The sequence below is a fragment of the Choloepus didactylus genome, chromosome 8 (genome assembly GCF_015220235.1).
Source record: "Choloepus didactylus isolate mChoDid1 chromosome 8, mChoDid1.pri, whole genome shotgun sequence".
Lineage (NCBI taxonomy): Eukaryota > Metazoa > Chordata > Mammalia > Pilosa > Megalonychidae > Choloepus > Choloepus didactylus.
Window position 1 is genome coordinate 66,046,240 of NC_051314.1, and position 24,837 is coordinate 66,071,076.

Genomic DNA, 24,837 nt, shown 5'->3' on the forward strand with positions numbered 1-24,837 from the left:
CAAGGTAACACATCAGCAATCGGGTACCTTCACTGGAGGATGGCCAATGGCGTCTGGAAAACCTCTGTTAGCTGGGAAGGCACGTGGCTGGCGTCTGCTCCAAAGTTCTGGTTTCAAAATGGCTTTCTCCCAGGACGTTCCTCTCTAGCAAGCTTGCTCCTCTTCAAAATGTCACTCACAGCTGCACTGAGTTCCTTCTGTTATGTTAGTTCATTTATATGGCTCCACTGATCAACTTTGACCCACCCTGAATGCGCAGAGCAACACCTCCATGGAAATTATCCAATCAGAGTCATCACCCACAGGTGGGTGGAGTGCATTCCAAAGCAGCACTCAAAGAATTACAATCTGATCAACACTGATAACATCTGCCCACACAAGATTACATCAAAGATAATGGCGTTTGGGGGACACAATATATTCAAACTAGAACATTAATACTGTTCAAAATACTTTGTGTACTAGGTTGCTGGCTCAGATATACAAAAACTTGTAGTCTGATGGAATATTTAAAAGCTGTATAAGAATCTTCTTCTTCATTGGGCAGACTGTCCCCTACAATGTGGTACATGTAGCATCCTGCCCCCTTAGATTCCAGGAGTACCCCCCAATCATTGTGAAAACAAAAAATGTCCCCACGAATTCCCAAAATGCCCTCTAGAGGGTGGTACCTTCTCTACTGAAAACGACTGCTCCAGCTCTATGATCTCACAGGTAGTAGGACGGCCATTCTCATCTGGGTTCTGATGTGACGTTCTCCTTTGTTTCTGTGCTGCATTATACAGGCAATCCTTTGTGATATTTCCAACTTTAATGACAAAAGAACCATAGAACAATGAAAATATTTCTTAAGGTAACACCTGGCTAGAAGTCCCATTCAGTAGAACCCTGTTATTCTATTTGCTATAACACATAGGTTTTGTCTAGTGAGAGAGATACTTTACATAGTGTATCTCTGGACTTGGGCATTACTAGAGAGGAATGAGGGGATGTAGGCTTCTTGACATTCAGGTCTTGTCTTTTTTGCTTCTCTAATAGCTAACGCAGTACCTAGCCCGTAGTTGCTGCCCAGTTCATTTCTGTTGGTTGAATATTGAAGGAGGCATTCTGGCACATGTGTAGAAAAGTGAGATTGTGGAAAGGGGGATGGAGTCAGGAGTCAGGGACAGGCACCCCCTCGCCCACCAGGAAGCATGGCCACTGGGAGAAACTGGTGCTGAGAGCACATCGGCTTGGACACCATTCCAGAGGCTCTCAGCCTGAGGTGTGTGCAAGGTGGGTAGGAAGAGAAGAGAGTTAGGGGGCATAGTTCAAGATGAGGGTCGAAAGACTGCTGGGAAGTAGAGTCACCAGGAATCTTGGGGCAACAAAAAAGCCAAGCAGGAAAACTGCCCCACAGATTTAGGCTCTCCAACTGAACCTAGGAAAGAACTACTATCCCCCTACATGGACCTTCAAGAATAAAGCAAAGGTACAGCAGGCTGGAGTTTAGGAGGGTGCTCCAAGTCTGTCTCAAGGAGATGTGAGGAAGAGATCAGGGCAACAGGCTGAACGTTTCTGATGTGGTCTGAGTGGGAGTGGGAGGTGGGGTTGGAATGAGTTGTGCCAGAGGACAACGTGGACAACCAGGGTTCCTGGTCCCAAGTCTCAGATAGGACTGACTGCGAGAGGAATTTTAGGAGTAATGTGGTGGGACAGAGTTTGCCACTGGGCCCCTAGAATGGGAGAATGGCACGTTGAGGTCCAATGAAATGGAACCTGAGGCTGTTTAAGCAACTCTTGGGTTGATCTGGAAAGCGGGGTCAGGCGGACTTCAGCTTTGAAAACCTGGATAAGGCAGAATGAAGGGAAATAGCTGTGTGGGTGGTAGTGGGGTGGGTGGGAAGCATCATTTATTAAATATACAGTTGAGTTGTGTGATGTAATTTGACCTATAACATACTATGAGGTGCTTGAATTATGATTAGCTTTTACTATATAAGTAAATCACAAGAACTTACTAAGAAAGGTTTAATTCTTAGTGCCTCAACCAGAGGGCAAGCAGACCAAAATTTCCAGGCTTATTTTTCAATAACGAAAAAGTTGGGGAAAGGTTTAAAGTATTCCAGATGGAATGTAACTTGAAGTGGGAAGCAGGAAGGAGGGAGAAGTGTGCACCACTTCTCACCTTGACTTTACATCTGTTAGTACTTTCTTATTTCCCTGAAATACTAGGCTTGTCTCCACAAAAAACAATCCCTTCTTCACACACACTAGCTCCTCCTGCCTCCCTTCCCATAACAAAAAGAAGGCGGTAATAGAAATGTGAGGCTCCTTTGTTTCTAAACCTATCAATAGGGTTGATTTTATTTGCCCAACGGTTACCTTAAATTTCAATATCGTCTTATCCTCTACTAAGTAATGGCTGCTTATGTAAAAACAAATATCATATCACCACTTACTGAAAGGGATGTGATGACAGGGCATTTCACCATAAACAAAAGCTAAGCAATACATTTTTCTTGTTATTGAGTACTCAAAGCTCTTTAGCAACTTGGCATTGTACTGTGGATTCCTGCTATACATCCCAGTGGGAATCACATGCTTTCTATAAAATCAGGCAGAAGTAGTGCATTTCAACCTAATATTCTAGGTAGATGAAAACAAACAATTTAAGAGGATTGTTTTAAAATACAGAGCTACTAAAGTAGAAGAAAATTAAGTCAAGATATCCATCTCCTGGCCCATAAGCCATGACCATCCAGGAAGAATATCATTAACATCTTTGTTGGTCCATTTGAGGATTAGATTTAGAAACAGTAGATTTTCCAGAGTGTTTACAAAGCAAGAATGAGATTTCCCACAGTGATACTTCATGGTGACCAAATAGCTGTGGACAAGAGCTATGACAAGATGCTGTGAACCTAATAAAATAGCTGCTAAAATCCAGACTGGTGCACCTGGATGATAACTAGCAAAACATTGTTGTCACACCATAAGTATCAGTTCTCACTGTTTCCCAAGTTCTTTTTTCACATAAGTTTGAAGTTAGATTAAACTACAGGAGCATGAAAGTCTTCCACACTTAATAAGAACCGTGATTGGAAAGATGGTAAAAAGATCTTAGCAGATTGGATAAATTAAGCCTATCATTGTTCTTTTGCAAATACACTGCCTTTTTCTTCCCCTTATCTAGAACACGCTCTCTGCACCCCTCCCCTGATCTAAACGCCATTCTTCAAGGCCCAGTGAAAGTCATTCATCATCCAAGACCCTGACCTTCACTGATTGCCACCTACAACCCTGATAGTCTCAATGTGTAATTCAATGTGCATTTCTTTGTGTATGTTTTTAAACTTTACTATTGTTTCGAGTGTTAATCTTGCCTCCTCTACCTGAGCAAATCTTCCCTTAAGGCAAGTTTCATCTGCACTTAACTGGTGCAGAAATGAATTACTTATTTTGGCAAAGCCAATTTATGATTTATGAAGCACTTTACCGTGCATTCTCATTCAATCCTCACGATAACTCAGGGAGGATTACACCATCACCTCCGTTTTGTAGATGAGGGAACAAGCTCATCTACAGACAAGCTCACAGAGATCAAATTATTTGCCTGAGATCACACCATCAGCAAATGGTGGGACAAGCATTGAACTCAGGACCCCTGGATTCTAATTCTGTGGCAATTTCCACTAAACATTCTGCCTCTTCCTAATAGGTTGCTCAGTGGGCCAACAATTATCTTAAAGATGAACTCTGTTAATACAGGGAGGGCATGTTTATGATTGCTGCATTTTGTAGGACAGAATTTAGTATGTTATAATATAGTTCCACTTTGTAAGAGCTTCTAATGCTTTGATGAACTGTATTTTGTAGGAAAAGATTGATGTAAACTGCATTTTCTTAATTACCTGGAACCACGTAGTTTATAGATATATGTAAGTATGTGCTGTATTTATATTTAGATATAATATGCAAAATTGAATAAAATTACAGTTGCCTTTGACTTGCTCATGGTGGGGAGAGAAAACCAATTTAAACCAGTCTGTTTTTCTGTTTCTTTAGGTATTGCAATGTGTTTCTAATTGTTTGTTACTTTGTCCATTAATTGAATTCACAGAAGAAATATTAGTACCCTGGAAGACTACTAAATAGAAACGGCAAAGTAAAATATAGCTTTGTTTAACTATTTTGAGGGATGTTGTTAACATTGTCCATCCACTATCTTTTACTAACAACATTTTAAAATGATGTATTCCAGTCATATATAAAAGTTAAAAATAATGAAACTAATATCCAAGAACCCAAAAAAAGGTATAGAGTTGAAGACTCCTGGGTACCTTTCCCATCATAATCCGCTTTCTCCCTACCAGAATGTTTCCAGGTTTTATACTCTCACTCCATATATATACATATTTTTCTAAACAATATTTAATATTGTTTCTATATCTTAATCTTTATATGCTTTATCACATTCTTTTTATTTCTCTGAAACTTGCTGTTTTAATCAATGTTATGATTTTGAGATTTGTCTACATTAATGCATGTAGCTCTAGTTTATTCATTTTCACTACTGTGGAATATTCCTTTGTATTATAATCCAAAATTTATATATCCACTTTTCTAATGTTAGTGGACATTTAAGTCATTTCCAATTTTCCACAATAATAAACAATGGTTGTACCAATTCATACTCTTACCAGCAATGTATAAACATTTCCAAAGCTTCACATCCTCACTAAAATTTAGTGCTGCCAGGCTTTTAATATTTTCCTAGAGTGTTGGGTATGAAATGGTATATCAGTGTGGTTTAAATTAGCATTTTTCTAATTATTAATAAAGTTGAATATCTTTTTGTGTGTTTATTGACCATTCCCATTTCATTTTCTCTGAGTAACCTAAATATGCCCTTTGCTCATTTTTTTGTTAGCTGGTTTGAATTTTTCTTATTAATTTGGGGAGTTCTCCTTATATTCTGGATATTAATTCTTTGTAAGTTATCTGCATTGCTAATATCTTCACCCAATCACTGTCTTTTTTAAATTATGTATTTTGATCATAGAAGTTTTACCTTTTAATTTAGTCACACTTATTAATCATCTTTCTTTATGATTTGGAATTATATCTTATTTAAGATATGCTTTCATACTGAGCTCATAATGCTATTCCTTTTTTTTTCTAAATGCTTTAGGGTTTTTTTTCTTATGTTTAGTTCTTTATTCCACCTCAAATATCTTTTTTTGTTGTTGTTGTTTATTTTATTCTTTTTTTTAATCTTCATTTTATTGAGATATATTCACATACCATGCAGTCATACAAAACAAATCGTACATTCGATTGTTCACAGTACCATTACATAGTTGTACATTCATCACCTAAATCAATCCCTGACACCTTCATTAGCACACACACAAAAATAACAAGAATAATAATTAAAGTGAAAAAGAGCAATTGAAGGAAAAAAGAACACTGGGTACCTTTGTCTGTCTGTTTCTATAAAAGACAGAAAATTAGAGTTTCCTTCCCCTATTTTTCTACTCATCCATCCATAAACTAGACAAAGTGGAGTGTGGTCCTTATGGCTTTCCCAATCCCATTGTCACCCCTCATAAGCTACATTTTTATACAATCGTCTTCGAGATTCATGGGTTCTGGGTTGCAGTTTGATAGTTTCAGGTATCCACCACCAGCTACCCCAATTCTTTAGAACCTAAAAAGGGTTGTCTAAAGTGTGCGTAAGAGTGCCCACCAGGGTGACCTCTCGGCTCCTTTTGGAATCTCTCTGCCACTGAAGCTTATTTCATTTCCTTTCACATCCATCCCCCTTTTGGTCAAGAAGATGTTCTCCATCTCACAATGCCAGGTCTAGATTTCTCCCTGGGAATCATATTCCACATTGCCAGGGAGTATGGTGTGAGGAACTATGATGATTAATCTCATGTATCAACTTGGCTAGGTTATGGTATCCAGTTGTTTGGTGAAACAAGCACTTGCCTGATTGTTATTGTGAGGGTATTTCATGGATTTAAACATTAGCCAGTTAATTGCATCTATGGTTGACTATATCTACAATCAACAAAGGAGATTGCCCTCAGCAATGAGAAGTCTCATCCAATCAGTTGAAGACTTTAAGGAAGAGCTGATGATTTCAGAAGTCACAAAGAAGAATTTCTATCTCTGCATCAGTCAGCCAGTTTCTCCTGAGGAATTCATTGAACCCTTCATTGGATTTTTCAACTCGTGGTCTGCTCTACAGAATTTGGACTTGCCAATTCCCATAGTAGTATGACCAAATTCCTATAATAAATCTCATTATATGTGTGTGTGTGTGTGTGTGTGTGTGTGTGTGTGTGTGTGTGTAGCCTATATAAATATAGCCTATATATAGCCTATTTTTATATATAGGTTCCATTTCTCTGGAGAACTCTTACTAATACAGACAGGGATCCAATTTACTTTTCTATTTGGAAAATCAGTTGTCCCCGCACTATTTACTGAAGAATCCAAAATCTTTCACTGATCTTCAGTGCTATTTCTAAATTCATCAATTTCCATACAGGCATGTGTTTGTTTCTCCACTCTTTTTGTCCCATTAACTTATCTATCCCTGTGCTAATAACTTCATAACTCCTTAATATTCTATGAAAAGTTCTTTACTCTTCACAATCATCTTCACTCTTCTTGGTTCTTTGCTCTTCTAGGTAAAATTTAGGATAACTTTATTGTTTCACAAAAAATTCTGTTGGATGTTTATTTTAATTGCATTAAATTTATAGATGTAGTATAATCATATTAGAGAAAATTCAAAATTAAAACAAAATTCTCACAATATTGGCATCATAATACAATACCATAATAGTATGTGTGTCTGTGTGTATGTTTATTGTTTAATTCTCATTAGAAAGTACCTCCATGAGAACAGGGACTTGGCCTCTTTTGTTCACTGCTAGAATGCCAATACCTAGGAAAGTATCTTGTATGTAGTAGATACTCAATACATATTTGTAGAATGAATTTAGGTGTATTTTCTTATTATCATTTTTCTGTAAGTACTTTTGTAAATAGCTTTAAAACAGAGAAGTTAGATTTTTCCCATGCAGGTTCATGAAGAATAAGGCATTTTGCTAAGGAGACATTTGCCATAGTTTTTTACACAGACATTAGATCTGCAGATGCAGTAGGAAAAGGGAGTTCAGTGGGCAAACTCATGCCTCATGCAATGCCCATCTCTTAGAGTCACATTGCACATTAGAATATTATAGGTTCTGAGAAGACCTGCAGAAAGGAAACTGGTTTACCTTCTTAATATACAGTATTTCCAAAAATTATGTGACCTCCCCATTTTGGGGGGGAGGGGATTTTTTTTATTAGAGAAGTTTTAGGTTTACAGAAAAATCATACAGAAAATACAGTGTTCCTGTATACCTCCCTCACATATACAGTTTTCCCTATTATTAACAGTTTGCATTAGTGTAGTACCTTTGTTAAAATTAAGGGAACAATATTCTTATAGTATTGTAATACTATAATGGTATTGTAATCATCATAATAATAATAGCTATAGTCCATAGTTTACATAAGGGTTCACTGTGTTCTATAGGACTATGGGTTGTTTTTTTTTAATTTTATTCTGGGAACATACATAAAACTTAAAATTTCTCCTTTTAACCACATTCAGCTATATAATTTAATGGTGTTCATTGCATTCAAAATGTTGTGCTACCATCACACCATCCATTACCAAAACATTTACATCACCCCAAGCAGAAACTCTGTACCAATTAAGCATTAACTCTTCATTCCCCACTCCCACCCTGGCCCCTGCTAACCTGTATTCTAGTTTCTGACCCTATGAATTTGTTTATTCTAATTATTTCCTATCAATGAGGTTATACAATATTTGTCTTTTTGGGTTTGGCTTCTTTCACTCCACATGGTATCTTCAAGGTTCATCCATGTTGTTGCATGTATCAGAACTTCATTCTTTTTTAATGTTGAATAATACTCCATTGTATTATATATCACATTTTGTTTATCCATTCATTGGTTGATGGACACTTGGGTTGCTTCCATCTTTTGGCAATTGTGAATAATGCTGTTACGGACATTGGTATGCAAATATCTGTTCATGCCCCACTTCAATTCTTTTGGGTATATATCTAGAAGTGGGACTGCTGGGTCATATGGTAAGTTTATACATAACTTTTTGAGGAGCAGCCAAACTGTTTTCCACAGTGGTTTCACCATTTTACATTGCCACCAGTGAATAAGTATTTCTATTTCTCCACATCCTCTTCAACACTTGTTATTTTCTCTTCATTTTTTATTTTAATAATAACCATTCTAGCGGGTATGAAATGTTATCTCTTGTGGTTTTGATTTGTATTTCCTTAATATCTAATGATGTTGAGCATCTTTTCATGTGTTTATTGGCAATTTGTGTATCTTCTTTGGAGAAATGTCTATTCAAGTTGTTTGCCCATTATTTTTAATTGGGTTGTCTGTCTTTTGGTTGTTGAGTTGTAGGATTTCTTATATGTTCTTGATATTAAACCCTTATTGGATATGTGATTTTCAAATATTTTCTTCCATTCTGTAGCTTGTCTTTTTACTTTCATGATGAAGTCATTTGAAACTCAAAGGTTTTTATTTTGATGATGTCTCATTTATCTATTTTTTCTTTCTATGCTCATGCTTTTGGTGTAAAGTCTAAGAAACCATTGCCTAACACAAAATCCTGAAGAGGCTTCTTTATGATTTCTCCCAGGAGTTTTATAGTTGTGTCTCATATATTTAGATCTTTGATTTGTTTTGAGTTAATTTTTGCATATGTTTAGAATATGGTATAAGCTAGGGGTTCACCTTCATTCTTTTGCATATGAATACCCAGTCTTCCCAGAACCATTTATTGAAGAGACAATTCTTTCCCAATTGAGTGGACTTGGCACACTTGTCAAAAATCAATTGGCCATCTTTCTATAAGCCCACTTGCTAGGTGCTCTCAATGCTCCCAGGGGTATAAATCTCCCTGGCAATGTGGGACATGACTCCCGAGGATGAGCCTGGACCTGGCATTGTGTGATTGAAGACATTATCTTGACCAAAGGGGAAGCGAAATGAAACAAAATAAAATTTCAGGGGCCGAGAGGTTTCAAACGGAGTTGAGAGGTCACTCTTGAGGGCATTCTTATGCACTAGATAGATACCCCTTTTAAGTTGCTAGTGTATTGGAATAGCTAGAAGGAAATACCTGAAGCTGTCGAACTGCAATCTAGTATAAGCCTTGATTCTTGAAGATGATTGTATAATTATGTAACTTACATGGTGTGATGTGTGATTGTGAAAACCTTGTGGCTCACACTCCCTTTATCCAAGGAATGGACAGATGAGTAGAAAAATGGGGACAAAAATTAAATGAAAAATAAGGCGGAATGGGGGGGATGGAATGCTTTGGGTGTTATTTTTTACTTTTACTTTTATTTTTATTCTTATTTTAATTTTTTTTTAGAGTAAGGAAAATGTTCAAAAACTGATTGTGGTGATAAATGCACAACTATGTGATGGTACTATGAACAGCTGATTGTACATTGTACATTGTGGATGATTGTATGGTATGTGAATATATCTCAATAAAACTGAATAAAAAAAATCAATTGGCCATAGATGTGAGGGCTGATTGTGAACTCTCAATTAAATTCCATTGGTCTATATAGCCAAAAGTACCATCCTGTTTTGATTACTGTAGCTTTGTAAGGAGTTTTAAAATAGCAAAGCATAGTTCTTCAACTTTGTTGCTGTTTTTCAAGATGGTGTTGGCTTGGGGTCCCTTACCCTTCCATACATATTTAATGATTAGCTTTTCCATTTCTGAAAAAAGGCTGTCGGAGTTTTGATTGGGGTTAGATTGAATTTTTGTATTGTTTTGTGTAGAACTGACATCTTAGCAATATTTAGTCCTTCCAAACCATAAATGCAGAATGTCCCTCAATGTATTGTTTGTTTGTTTTTTAATTTCTTTTAGGAATGTTTTGTAGTTTTCCATGTACAAGCCCTTTACATGCTTGGTTAAATTTATTCTTAGAAATTTGATTCTTTTAGTTTATATTGTAAATGGAATTTTTTCTTGATTTGCTTTCACATTATGCATTACTAGTGCATAGAAATACTTCTGAATTTTGCATGTTGATCTTGTTCACCAATTTTCTGGATTTGTTTATTAGTTGTAGTAACTTGGTTGTGCATTTTTCAGGATTTCCTATATATAGGCTCACGTCATCTGCAAATAGGGAAAGTTTTACTTCTTCTTTTCAATTTGGATGCCTTTAATTTCTTTTTCTTGCCTAATGCTCTGACCAGAACTTCCAGTACAATGTTGAACAACAGTAGTGACAGTGGGCCTACTTGTCTTGTTTCTGATCTTACAGGGAAAGCTTTCAGTCTCTCAGCAACGAGGATGATATTACCTGTGGGTTTTTCATATTTGCCCTTTATCATGTTGAGGCAGTTTCCTTCAACACCTAGTTTTCTAAGTGGTTTTATCAAGAAGGGAAGCTGGATTTTGTCAAATGTCTTTTCTGCATCAGTTGAGATGATCATGTAGGTTTTTTTCCCCTTTTGTTAATGTGGTATATTACACTAATTGATTTTGTCGGGTTGAACCACCCTTGCATACCTGGAATAAATCCCACTTGATAATGGTGTATAATTCTTTTAAGGCGCTTTGGATTAAGTTTGCTAGTATTTTGTTGAGGATTTTTGCATCTATATTCATAAGGGATTTTGCCTGTAATCCAATGTGACTCGTGTCCTTATAAGAAGAGGAGAAAAGGAGAGGAGAAGGCATTGTGAAGTTGGAGGCACAGAGAGAAGACAACCAGGTGTAGATGGAGGCAGAGCTTGGAGTTATGCTGCGGTAATCCTGGTGCCTGGTGACCACTAGAAGCTGTCAGAGGCAAGGAAGGAGTCTTGTCTAGTTTCTCTGGAAGGATCCTGACACTGCTGATGCCTTGATTTTGGACAACCAGAAACATGAGAAGAAATTGCTGTTGTTTTTGTGGTTCTTTGTTATAGCAGCCTTAGGAAACGAATAGAAATTATCAGTCCCCTTTTTAAATACCAAACACAATTGCTGTTCTAAACAACAAATTATAATGTATCCGGGAAAATATTAAATTGGAAAATAATAGAAAATGTAAAATTATTTAAATTCTTCTCCCATGCAATCGAATATTTACTGGAATAATGCTATATGCTACAGAAAAGATTTATTAATGGAACTGACACATCCCTGGAGAAGTCTTAATCTTGAATAACATCATTTTCCTGCTATTATTAAATAAAGTATACATGATTAGTTGCTGCAAACTTCCAACTTGTTACTTGTTCACAGAAGTAAAATTTAGTTAGAGAAAGACATTAACAAATATCAACATCATTTGTTTTATTCCAGAAAGAAAATAAACTAATAAAAGCCTTGTTATAACACTGAGGCTGCATGGCAGTTGAGCTGACTCTGTGCTCCCGCTCTTTTTCTTATCCTTTGATTCCACCATGATATGTCAGCTCCCTTGGAGGTGACTGCATTGACTTAAAGTAACTCACCTTATTCAATTTCTGCTTAGGGGAAACTGCAAAGTTAAAGACACTCTGTAGAGCATTGGGAATATTGTCATATTTTTTCTCCAAAGAATAAACTAAAACTGTATGCTATTTAAAATTAATAATTTATCCTTCTCCCTGCTTTTCTACATCTTTCTACATGATAATAACAAAAATTATCCCCCCAGATTCATTTTACTAGTAGAATCATCTTCTTGCTGGAGATGCTTAATGCAGTTGTTTTGTAAAGGTATAACATGGGCATGCTTAAACATTTTGTATACATAAAACAATTATAAGCATAGCCAGATATAGATGTAGATACCCATGTTACAGGAATATAGTTATCTGTTCTATTTATCTGAAGTTTCTCAAGAAAGCTTCTTTCAGAGATAGGTTAATCAGATTTGGGGCCTTAGAAGCAAAACAGTTATGTCACATATCCACCTCTAGCTAGCAAGATGTAGGCATGGATATATCCAGGGTATATAGCACATCCAGATGTAGATACACATATAGTTGATACAAACGTAGATACACAGACAAACATAGACATAGATACAGATAGAGATTACATCTTGATTCTTTCCTATGTTAACAGATGCATTGAGGACACCTAAATAAAAGCCAATCATTACTTTCATCTTAGTTTATGTTTTCAAAATATATTTTGGCCATTATATAAATAGAACCCAAGGAATGCTTAGGATTCACATTAAGATTACAGACTTCTTCCCTCATATGCTAACTTCCATTTAGAAAATAACTGGTTTGGAGACTTCTCGAAGTCTTGTGCTCTGCTGGTTTCTTAACCTGGAGAAGCTTTTCGCAGATCTCCAAATCATGTCTCTAAATTCATATAGATCTCTGTTCTCATTCCATCTGTTCACAGAAGTCTGTCTGACCCCTCCACTCCATTCAAGATAGTGGACTCCCAGCACTCTCTAATACTTCTCTTTTAAAAAAATTCTATTACATTTGTCCTTCCATGACAGTTTTTTTTTTAAAAATTAATCTATCATCTATCTATCTATTTATCAATCATCTATCTATATCATCACTCTCTGCCTGTCTGTCTACCTTACCTACCTGTCTTAATCAGCTGTTTCTCTCTCAAAAGGGCAGGAATTTCAATTGCTGTTACTGTATTTTCAGTGCCTAGAACATTGCCTGGTACTGAGTAAGTGTTCGAAGCACCTTTGTTACGTAAGTAAATGAATGTATAAATGAAAGTCTATTTTGTTAACTTATCAGATATTGCTACTTGTACTCTCGATAATTCTTCACAGTAAAAAGGAAATCACTTTTTTTTTTTTAATACCAACTACATTCCAGACACTGTGTTAGGAATGGCTGGGAATATCATTCCACAGAATCATGTGTGTGAAATGGACCTGTTGCCATGTTTCTTCAACTGAGTTTAATTCCCATTTTGGTCCCATGTTCTGTTGGGCAGTGGAAACTTGATCTTAATCTGTTCAGGATACCATGCTCCTCTCTCTGGCGTAGTGTTGACAAGTGGGAGTGGGGAGGCAGGGTTCTGGTGATGTCAGTTCTCCATGCAGACAAATGATGAAATATCCTAGCTCCTACTTGGTCCTTGCCATCGGTCCATAGAGGTCCCTTCAGGTATGGTTCTCTCAGCCAATTCTGGGCAACTTGGGCACATCCAACTGCCTTGCAAGTCAGGCTGGGACATGGTAAACTTTGTTTCTTGCCTCCTTCAGGTATATGAGATCATTTTGCTGCATCTGAGAAGAGAAGGCAGCTGCAGATGGGACATAAAGGAACATTTAGGAAATAAGAAGAGGAGTAGTTGTTATATCTGGAATCTTAGAAATGGAGGTTAAATGATGGCATCATGGGAACCAAAGAAAAGAGAGTTTTAAAAAAGAGAGGGTGACCAACAAAGTCAGACACTGAGAAAAGCCAATTGGAAGGGTAGAAGAGAGGCCTTAGGATCATGTCTACCAGATGCCCAAGCAATAATGATTTTTTTTTTAAAGGGGGTAAAAGAAAAGTTAAGCTAATGTATAGTATGATATCGACAAAATAACTTATTTATTTGGACTTTTTCTTATCGAAAAGTTGTTGGAGTTCTTCTGTATAAGCCCAGTGAACACTGCTGAAAGGTGACTTTTTCACTTTTCATTTGTGAGATGGCTTACTATAGTAATGGTCACCGGCTCTATTTCTTCAGGCCCTAATTTAACAGACTTGGCACACTTCAAAAATATTTAATATATAATCCTTAGATTTGTGCTGTTTCTTAAATGGCAATGACCTTTTGTTATGGCCAGTTGCTCATTTTCTCTCTGCCCCCTCCCCTTAAAAGTTTTTGTAGAGGCGTTACACAGAACAGCTGCTTGGAACATGCATAGGCCAGTTTACATTAGGCTGTTTTTTCTTGAGAAAGTCATAGTTTAAACAAATGGTTGTGTCTATTTTAATCATTTTTGCCCTCTTTTGAAGTGTTTTTTCAAACATTTTTTTTTTAGAATAGAGTTTTGCATTATAAATTAGTCTGCTCTGTCATGTCCCTTTTAAACACAGCTGTTACTACAATGTAAACAGAGTTTTAAAAATGTAGATAAACAGTTACAAGAGGAAGAGTTTCAAGTGTTTTTAACACATGGTCAGTTTTTGCTTACTTGAATTCTGTGGTTTGAAAGTTGAATTTGAAATACACTTTTGATTTCACAGATGTCAGGCTATTCAATACAGCTGTTCATGGATGTCCTAAAAGGCATTTTAATCTCACAGTCAGCATAATTTTTGACAATAGAACATTTTTGAGGTCATATCAGTAGTAAACTTAAGATGAGAATGGAAAGTCTACAATGGTATACTGAAAAATACTGTTTCAAGGCATAAATAAAGAATGTCAAAATTCTCCTGTGGACCACGGTTAAAATATAAAAGAATTTTACATGAACAACTCACCAACATGAAATACATACAAAAATTTCACTATCTTGAAAGAGGCTTGAGTTTTAATCACAAGAAAAGAAATAAGAGCATCCTACTTCTTCAGTTGAATACTCTGATACCTATATTCTAAGAATTTATGCCTAAGCCTACACTGGAAAAGTGAAAAATTAGGCATTTTTTGAACACAAAGTTATTGATTGCTTTAAGTTTATTGTTTTAACAAAATTCAAACAAATAGACCTAGAAACATCATGAATGTTATGTTTCCTGAACATCAAACCTGAACACTAGGTTGCCCAAGTACACAAGAAACAAAAGCATTTGGAACCGGGTGAGTATTAGAACTGGAACATTGCAATGATTTTTTGGGTCAATGTGACAATATATTTGAAAAAAAATGCATCCATTAAATATCATAAATCTACTATCAAAATGTTCCAGAGATAATTAAGGATACCACTGTTTAAATTATCCAGAACCCCCCAATTCATTGTTCATCTATAAGAATGTGACTTCCATTACTTGAGTGATAAATTTTGGACCATATAATTCCAGATGATTTTTTGGAAAAATGTTATCCCAAGCAATGTCATGTAAAGAAAATATAAAAGTAAAATTAAATTCTGCCTAAAATACAGTCAAGTTAGAAAATGCTGTTCAATTAAATGGCCAAGAAAAACATACACAATTTTGACCTACATTGTTCCCAAACCACCAAGTCTGAGTTATGGATCTTAGGGAGGAAACCATGTTACTAAACCTAATTACTATGTGTTTGGCTTGGAAAAGTAGTTAACTGATTATTTAGCCATATCACACAACCCAACATGACCTCATTTTCAATAAAAACATATGATTTTATCCAAGGCCTTCTGCAGAACTCCATAATTAGACACCTTATCCATCAGACTGCAGGGAAATTTTGGTAAAGAGTACAACAAGAATTTTCATGTGTTAAGTTATACACCAGAGGGAGTCCCATGAATATAATACAAACATACTGATATTGCCAAAGAAAAGTCAATTAAAAATTATATGCACTTTAAGAGTTACAAAGCTCAAAACGTGTTGCGTAATTCAGGTCAAACAGACATTGAGTACAGGTATTCATGAAAATTAGGCTTCATTTATTAGTTTTCATCACTTGGAGCGTCTGAGACTTTTTCTAAGTGATTTTTGGAACTGACCTAAAAAATATAAACAACGTTTTTCAACATCAGAATGTTTACAATGTTTGTATGTATGAACATACGTATTTTATATTTAATAAGTAATGCCATATTTGGAACTTTAAATTTTCCTCTCAAATTTGATCACATATATCAATATCATCTTTTAATGTTTTTACCTCAAGATACATAAATCTTGCTTCAAAGTAAATTGAATCAACTCCTTCATATAAAACAGAATCTGGATTTCTTCCAAAAAGTTACCTCTTATTTTTACTTGATGCCATTTCTGTCCCTTATATCTCCCTGAGTCATGAAAGTGAAGGCTAAGAACAAGATGTTTCACTTCTGATTCTGCCAAATTTTTCCTCTTCATTTCTGTTTTGTGTTCAACTTCATACTGTACAATTGACATGGAGAATCTTGCCAATACAAGTAACAGTAGCTCTATACACTTCAGTGGTTATCATCCCCAAAGAGCCCTGAAGAATGTTTGAAAATCTAAGATCAAGGGAAGCTATTAATATCTTGGTAGGTTCTTTATTTACTTATTTATATATAATTTTTAAAACAAGTTCCATTGAGTTTTACTTTGCCTTTTACTTCAGCCCACTGGCATAATTAGTGTATAATATATAGTCAAATGTTATTTCCTTAAAATGCAAAAAGGAATCACCCGATAATTTCCATGGAGGTATAGCTTACTTCAGCCAAGAGGGACACTTTGAAGAACGCACAGGAGCTAAGAGAGTAGCTGCAGTTGAGAGACAGTTTGAAGACAGCCGTTGAAAGCAGACTCTTGCTCCAGAGAACCTAAGAGAGGACAAATGCCCCAAGAGCAATTGAGAGTGATGCTGCAGCCTAGAGAGGAACATCTTGGGAGAAAGCCATTATGAAACACAACCTGGGAGCAAGCAGACGACAACCACGTGCCTTCCAAGCTAACAGGTTTTCCAGACACCAACAGCCTGTCTCCAGTGAAGAAACCCGATTGTTGATGTCTTACCTTGGACACCTTATGGCCTTAAGACTGTAACTTTGTAACAAAATAAACCCCCTTTATAAAAGCCAAAAAAAAAAAAAAAAAAAAAAAAAAGGAATCACCCAACCTATAAGCCATTTTTTGACTAATTAAGGAAAATTAATGAATGCTTGAAAAATTTGGGCAAGATGTTAAGTTGCTGCTGAAAATTTAGAGTCTCCTGGGCTAATAGCTACTATTCTTAGGTAGATGCCATCTTGTAGGTGGGCAGACTTTCCTGTTTCTTTTAAATATTCTTAATGTGATGCTGAAAAAGGCCCTCCTGAGGTCAGACATGGAAATGTAAAGTTGTGAGATGATAATTACAATGGGAATATTATGAAAACTCACTGTTTATTATTTTCGTTTAGCATAGCCTTATACCATTATAATCATTCCTACCAATGGGAATGTTAGAAAGTGGTTTCATTTATTATCTTAATTGTATTTTCTTTTTTGGCCTTTTTGTTATTTATTTCCTAGACTGCAACAAAAAATGTGTTCAATAAAAAGCGGAAAGGAGTAATTTATAAGTACAATGCAAGTCATTGGCATTTTGGTAAAGAAAGCCCATGATGACATAAGGAAGAAGCAACTGCAGGGAACACAATCTCATAGATATTCTCTTCTTTACCTCATCACTTCCCTGCATTCCTGACCAGCATTCTCTTGCCCTCTTCCTTGCCCTAAATGTCCCATAGCCTTCCCCTTTCACTTACTCAAAATAGCTACCTCTAGATTTTGCCCCAGGTCACCTAAGGACCTTCCTCGTCCCTCCCCCAATTCCCTTTCTCCCCTCAATCAGCATATTTCCTGGAGAATGAGCCGATTATCTCATATCTTTGAAGAGAAATGTTGGAGTCCCACCATGGGGCTTTGTGGTACTGGACAAATTCTCTGGGGCAGTGGTGACATTCCTGGTCAAAGGATGAAAATATTCACACTCTCACAAAATAAAACACAAATGTCCCACTACAGGGAGAATGGCCCTGTTGACACCTTAATTTCAGCCCCGTGATATTGATTTCAAACTTTTAGCCTCTAGAACAGTCAAAGGATCAATGCCTGCTGTTTCTAAGCCACTAAGTTTATAATGATTTGTTACAGCAACCACAAGAAATTAATACCCTCAGCAATCAAGATAAATATTTTATTATAGTATTTTTTAAAATCAAAATTAATGCAAAAAAACCATGATGAACAAAATATCAAAATTTTGAATAAACACAGGATATCCCAGTCATTCTTTTTTTTTTAATTATTTTTTTATTAAATTCAGTTTTATTGAAATACATTCACAAACCACACAATCATCCATGGTATACAATCCACTGTCCACAGTATGGTAACATAGTTATGCGTTCATCACCACAATCAATCTCTGAACATTTTCCTTGTATCAGAAAGAGCCAGAACAAGAATAAAAAATAAAAGTGAAAAAAGAACACCCAAATCATCCCCCCAACCCACCCCATTTGTCCTTTAGTTTTTATCCCCACGTTTCTACTCATCCATACACTAGATAAAGGGGATGTGATCCACAAGGTCTTCACAATCACACTGTCACCCCTTGTAATCTACATTATTATATAATTGTCTTCAGGAGTCCAGACTGCTGGGTTGGAGTTTGGTAGTTTCAGGTATTTACTTCTAGCTATTCCAGTACATTAAAACCTGAGAGGTGTTATCTACATAGTGCATAAGAATGTCCACCAGAGTGACCTCTCGACTCCATTTGAAATCTCTCAGCCACTGAAACTATTTCGTCTCATTTTGCATTCCCCTTTTAGTTAAGAAGATACTCTCAGTCCCACGATGCCGGGTCCACATTCATCCCCAGGAGTCATATTCTGCATTGCCAGGGAGATTTACAACCCTGGGAGTCGGGTCCCACCTAGCGGGGAGGGCAGCGAGTTCACCTGTCGAGATGGCACTCAGGGGGAGACTCTTAGGCACAATTATATGCAAGTTCAGCCTCTCCTTTGCAGTAACGAGCTTCATAAGGGCAAGTCCCATGATCAAGGGCTCAGCACATCAAACAGCCAGTCCCAATGTTTGTGACAACATCAACACCAGTCTAGGTGAGGATGTCCAACACATCCACAACTTCCCCCAGATCCTCGGGGCTGGGGAGGGGGAGGCTGTAAATATGTTTTTTATTATCTGCCCAAATTACTCCCAGAGTCATTCTTAACTACGTTTGTTTCCTTACTCCCCAGAGCCAATCAATTGATCATTCCTTTGGTGTTGTGCCACTGTAATTTCTCTTGACTCTCTTTTACTTATCTTTATTCTGGTGCCACTTTTCAGGTTTCTCATTGCTTTGATTTTAGCAAATAGTAATCCACTTTGCTGGTCTCCAGTCTCTCTTCCCTTCCAATTTGTTCTCATTGACAGGTTTCTCTTAAAGCACCTGTTGGGTCATGTTCCTCTATTGTTCAAAAATCTTTAATGGGTCCTTGAGGCCCCTGGAAATCTGGCTGCAAGCTTTCCAGTCTCATCTAACAACTAGCTTTTCCACATAGCCATAGCTATCCAAATACACATTGCTCTTTTCTAGCCAGCTATCTTTGTTCATACACTTTCCTTACATTTCTCATCTGTTGTGTTTTATGAAGAGACTCAAATCCAGGTCCCAATATATCACTTACTATTGTGACTTCAGGAAAATAAAAGGGACAGGAGAATGATTTTAGAATTTAATGAATTATTAGCACTACCACCTCATTTTTATTCTAAATAAAAAATCCCACAAAGTGTCTATTTCAAAGTTCAAAAAGCACTGGGCCTCAAAAAGTGTATTATCACATAATGGTCAAAAGTTCAGGTTCTGGAGTCAATTTGCTTGGTTTCAAATTGTGGCTCCACCACTTCCTAGCTGTGTAAACTTGGGCAGGTTTTTTAGTCACATTAAGCCTTGGAATAACAATAATGTCTGCTCACTGTGTTGTGTTATTCACATAATGAGATAATCTATGTAAAAGCACTTAAACATAAATGCTTGTTAAATGTTACCTTTTGTTATTATTTGCATTGTTGCATGACCTGGGGCAGTAGACACATTCAGCTCTGCTTCTGAGATCATGTTTAGTTTCAGACAATGAATCTTGAAAAGACCAGTGGAGTGCTTGATCTTATAGTTTCTTGAAGGAAATAGTACTGCCTGTCATTTTACATAGGTCATCTTAATTGGGATAAAGAATTCTGTTGCACAGAACGAAGAGCCCATATTGCACAACATCCAGTGCCAGCCTGTCTGCTGAGGCCCCACCTTTCACACCTTCTGGTGGCACCTGAAGAGGCTATCTTCAGGTGAGCCTAAGGATTAACTAACTAGCTGACCCTTCCAGCCCCTTTAGTTGAGATGTGCTGAGGGGTGGGGTGGGGGACATCACAGACTATGTCTTCTTCCCACATGATTTTCTCTCTTTTAGGGGGCAGAATGGAGACATTTTCATGTTAGTCAGATTTTTTGTGCATGTCTGTATTTTTCCAAGTGTCAGATATTTTAGTTGTATGCAATTGTGCTCTATGTTTTGCAGAGTCATCTCAAACTGAACAACTTTGACTCATAGTTTTTGGATTGCATCCCAGAATGCTCTCTGGTCATACTTAGTTCATGTGTTTTTGTCTCCTTTTGACCTCTGGGTGTAGTTCCATAAATACTGCATTTCAATTAATCTTTCTACGGGATTCCACTGCTGTCTCCTGAAGCACTGGGGTTTACAACCGCCTTGGAGTTGAGCTCATCTTATAGCCTAGAGTGAATAAACCTTCTCAAAAGACAACTAGAGAGATGGTCGATGTCTCCCCTTTATACTGGAGGAGAAAAAGCTCCCTGGAATCTTTGCTTTCCCTCCATTCCTGGTATGGCTAGTGATTTGTTTAGTGAAGGAAGAAGGCACTTCTCCAGTTCTTTTTCTTTGAACTTTTACTTACAACTTTGAAAGACTCTCCATGGCCTGTTTTCTGCCTTTTCTCCATAAAAACCTCCCAAAGAAGCAGACCTGGATGCCGGGTGACCCAGGTATTGTGTGGGTGGTTGTGAGCTGTGGTGGGGGTAGGAAGGGGCAGAAGGGAAAGAAAAGTGGTATCAGAAAGGAGGAAAACATGGGGGCAATCATTCCATTCCTACCTACTCTCAATGTAATTTTAACCTCTGGCTAGGAGCGTAATATATGCTGGGTGAGTTGATGCTTCTTATGTTTGTCACAGTCTCTTTAGTTTAATTTAGCTGGGAAGCATCATTAACAATAGAAAATTTGGATAATGTACATTCCTTCTCAAACAAGAATACAGTTTTCAGGCCTACTCAATTTGAAAAGAGAAAGAGAGAGAGAAAGAAAGAGAAGCTTTGGAAGCCCACCAAATTCCACACTCTTAGCAACCTGACCCCTGGGCAAACAGGAACAAAGACAACATCATGTGCAGTAAATGAGAGCTGCAGAGCCGGCTGGCAGCGTTCACACCACAGAAGGCCCTACTCTCTGCCTCCTGGGCCTTTCCGAGAGAATTCTCACATGGGAAAATTTGCATAACCCAGCAGAAAGCGAGTCATTGCCAAATAACTTCATTAAGCATAGAATACCAACCTGGGGACTAGACTTGTCATGGGGCCGAAGTTTTGGCGTCAAGCACAGCTCCTACCAGCTGTGCTTTTTGACGCTCCATGGACATCTGTTGTTTTTCTCTGCCCAGCATCCAGATCCTCTGCTCCTGGTGGCAGCACCTCCATTTTCATTTGGGAAACCATCCAGCCACTATCACATGCAGTACCGACATGACAAGTCTTGATTAGCCAAGGAGTAACAAGACCCAAACTAAGACTCTCATGTTTTGTTCTCCTGGGATTGTGACTGTTGGGTGGAGTAACACAGGAAAGGAAAAGGCTCACAATTAATTCATCCCGACTTCAGTGCTCTTACACACTGAGCATTAACACCTGTTACCTAAATATCCAGCGCCACTCCCGAGGTGGAAGATTTCCCTTTAATACTTGGAACAACTCAAAGCCTTCTAATAATTCCTTTATTGCTTACAGAGTCAGTTTCCTTAGCTTGTAACTGAAGAAACCAAGGGAGTCATCCCAGGACAGAAGAGTGAACAATGGATTCAGGCGAGGCTCTGTCCTTAAGACAGTCTATGAGCTCAGACAAGTCCCTTAATCTTTCCGAACTTTAGTTTCCTCATCAGTAGATGAAATAATTGGATTGGATAATTCTAAGGTCCCTTTAGCTATAATAGTTTGGAATTCTAGGTTATTTAAAAAGAAACCTGTCTTCATGGCTTACATGCATTTATTCTTTTATTCAACTTGATTTATTGAGCACCTATTGTGCGTGTCATTGAGAAGACAGAAGTGAATCTGGGATATAGAGCTTATATTGTAGTACAGGAGATGAAATGTAAGTAAGCAAATAAAATAGTTACAGTTTGTGAAAAGTACTTTGTAAATAACAAACAAGCTGATGAGATTGGAGAATCACTGGGGAAAGTCATTTTATATAAAATGGTTGAGGAAACTTCTCTGAGAAGGTGATTTGGAATTGAAACTAAAGGATGAGAATGGGCCAGCCATGTGAAGAGGTGGACAAAACACATTCCAGCCATAGAGAATAGCGAATGCACAGGCCAGGGTTAGGAGAAGGGCTTGGTGGCTAGGGGCAAGAGGGAGGGATACCAGGATCTTATAGGTCAAGGAAAAGAATTGTGATTTTATTCTAAAAAACTCATTTATATATTAAGAAAAGGTCTCTGGATGTGCTGTGGGGGTTAGAACACAATGGGAGAGGAGCAAGAGTAGTTTGGAAGCTGCTGTAGTTGCCTAGATGAGAGAAGATCATGGTCTAGACTTGGAAGGGGCCAGTAAAAATGGAAAGAAATTGATGGATTTGACATAATTTTGAAAGCAGCATCCAAAAGGCTTGGTGATAGGGGGATTGAGGAAAAGAGAGGACCCCAAGATGCCCCTTAAAAGTTTGGCTTGGGCATGTGGTAGAGATGGTGCCATTTATTGAAACAAAGGAGCAAGAGAACAAGAAGTGTGGCATGTGTGATGTATGTGTTTGGTGGTAGTGGTGGGAGGGGGTAATCGGAGATTGGTTTGGACATATTAAAAGTTGGTATCCTTATCAGGCATCCAAGTGGAGTGGAGATGTCACATAGGAAGTTAAATATGAGTATCTGGAGCTTAAGGGAGAGGTCATGTCTGGAGATATATACTTGAGAGTCACCAGCCTGGTGACAGTATTTAAAACCACCAGAACAGATGTGATTCCTTAAAGAAGGAATTAAATAAAGAAGGCCGAAACCTGAGGCTCTCCAACAATAGAAGTCAAGAAATAAACAACATGCCAGCTAAAGAGACTGAAAAGAAGCAATCAGTGAGGGAGAAAGAAAACCAGGAGTGTGGTGTGATTGAAGCTGAGAATGGAAAGCGTTCCATGAAGGAGGGAGTGGGTCAGCTGTGCTGAAGGCTTCTGAAAGTTCTAGTAACATTGATTTGGCAACATGGAGGCCACTGGTGACCATGACCAGAGCAGTTTCAGTGGAGTGGTGAGGACAGAAGCCAGATTGGAATGTATTGAATAATGAGTGAATAGGAGGTTAGGAAAGTGTTGACAGCCCATTTAGAGAAGTCTTGTGAGAATTTTTTCTCTGAAAGGAAGCAAAGAAATGGGGCAATGTCTGAATGGTTACATGGGGTCAACAAGGGTTATCAAACAATGATGATAGCGTAGCCCTATGGGAATGATACAGTAGTGAGAAGGAGAGTGGTGATGCACAGAAACAGAAATACCTAAAGAAATGTGTCCTTGAGAAGGTCAAAGAAGATGGGCTTTGAGAACAAACAAAGGAACTTAACCTTTTTAGGTGCAGAGATGATTCTTTTACTATCAAAGTAAGGAAGGTGTGTAAAGAGGCAGATAGATGGGTAAGTATGTAGGTGAGCAGTTGAAATGCTAGGGAGTTCCTATTTTCCCAGTAAAGCATGAAGCATGACCAAAGGCTGAGACCGGGTGGTGTAAACAAGGGGGTGGTTTGAGGCAACAGTGGAAAGTATTAGCTTAGTCAGATGGGGGACGGAGATGCTTCTGGAAGAACCATCATGATGGCCACCCAAGGAGAACTCCAAGTTCAGTTTAAACTTATACTGGTTGGTGATGGTGGTACTGGAAAAACTACATTTGTGAAACGTCATTTGACTGGTGAATTTGAGAAGTGTGTAGCCACCTTGGGCGTGGAGGTCCATCCCCTTGCTTTCCATACCAACAGAGGGCCTATTAAATTCAATGTGTGGGACACGGCTGGTCAGGAGAAATTCGGCGGCCAAGCCCAGTGTGCCATTATAATGTTTGATGTAACAGTAAGAGTTACTTACAAGAATGTGCCTAACTGGCATAGAGATCTGGTACGAGTGTGTGCAAACATCCCTATCGTGTTGTGTGGCAACAAAGTGGATATTAAGGACGGGAAAGTTAAGGCAAAATCCATCATCTTCCACTGAAAGAAGAATCTTCAGTACTATGACATTTCTGCCAAAAGTAACTATAACTTTGAAAAGCCCTTCCTTTGGCTTGCTAGAAAACTGACTGGAGACCCTAACTTGGAGCTTGTGGCCATGCCTGCTCTTGCCCCACCAGAGGTTGTCATGGACCCAGCCTTGGCAGCACAGTATGAACATGACTTAGAGGCTGCTCAGACAACTGCTCTGCCGGATGAGGATGACGACCTGTGAGACAGTGAAGCTGGAGCCCAGTGTCTGAAGTCTAGTTTTATACGCAACTGTCCTGTGACGTCAGTGGTGCAGTGTGTTTGCCACTTTATTATATAGCTAAGCAGAACATGTGCTTTAATCTGAAGGAGATGAATGGGCTTTGGAGTGAATGTGGCAGTTAAAAAAAAACCTGCATTTTTTGGACTTGCATATTTAGCTGTTTTTGGAGCATAGTTGTTTCCTTTTTGAGCTTCAAATATAAGACTGCTACAGTCACATCACAATATTCAGTGGTGAAGTCTTGTTTGTTACTGTCATACCTATTCCTTTTCATTTAGAATCAGAATAAAGTTGTATTTCAAATATCAAAAAAAAAAAAGGAAGAAAGAAAGAAAGTATTAGATGCTCATTTAAAGAGT

At 37.7% G+C, this 24,837-nt stretch overlaps 1 pseudogene; it reads left to right on the forward strand.

The window, feature by feature from the left end:
- The first annotated feature begins 23,812 nt into the window (after positions 1-23,812).
- LOC119542426 lies at positions 23,813-24,439 on the forward strand (annotated as a pseudogene).
- Positions 24,440-24,837: the final 398 nt, after the last annotated feature.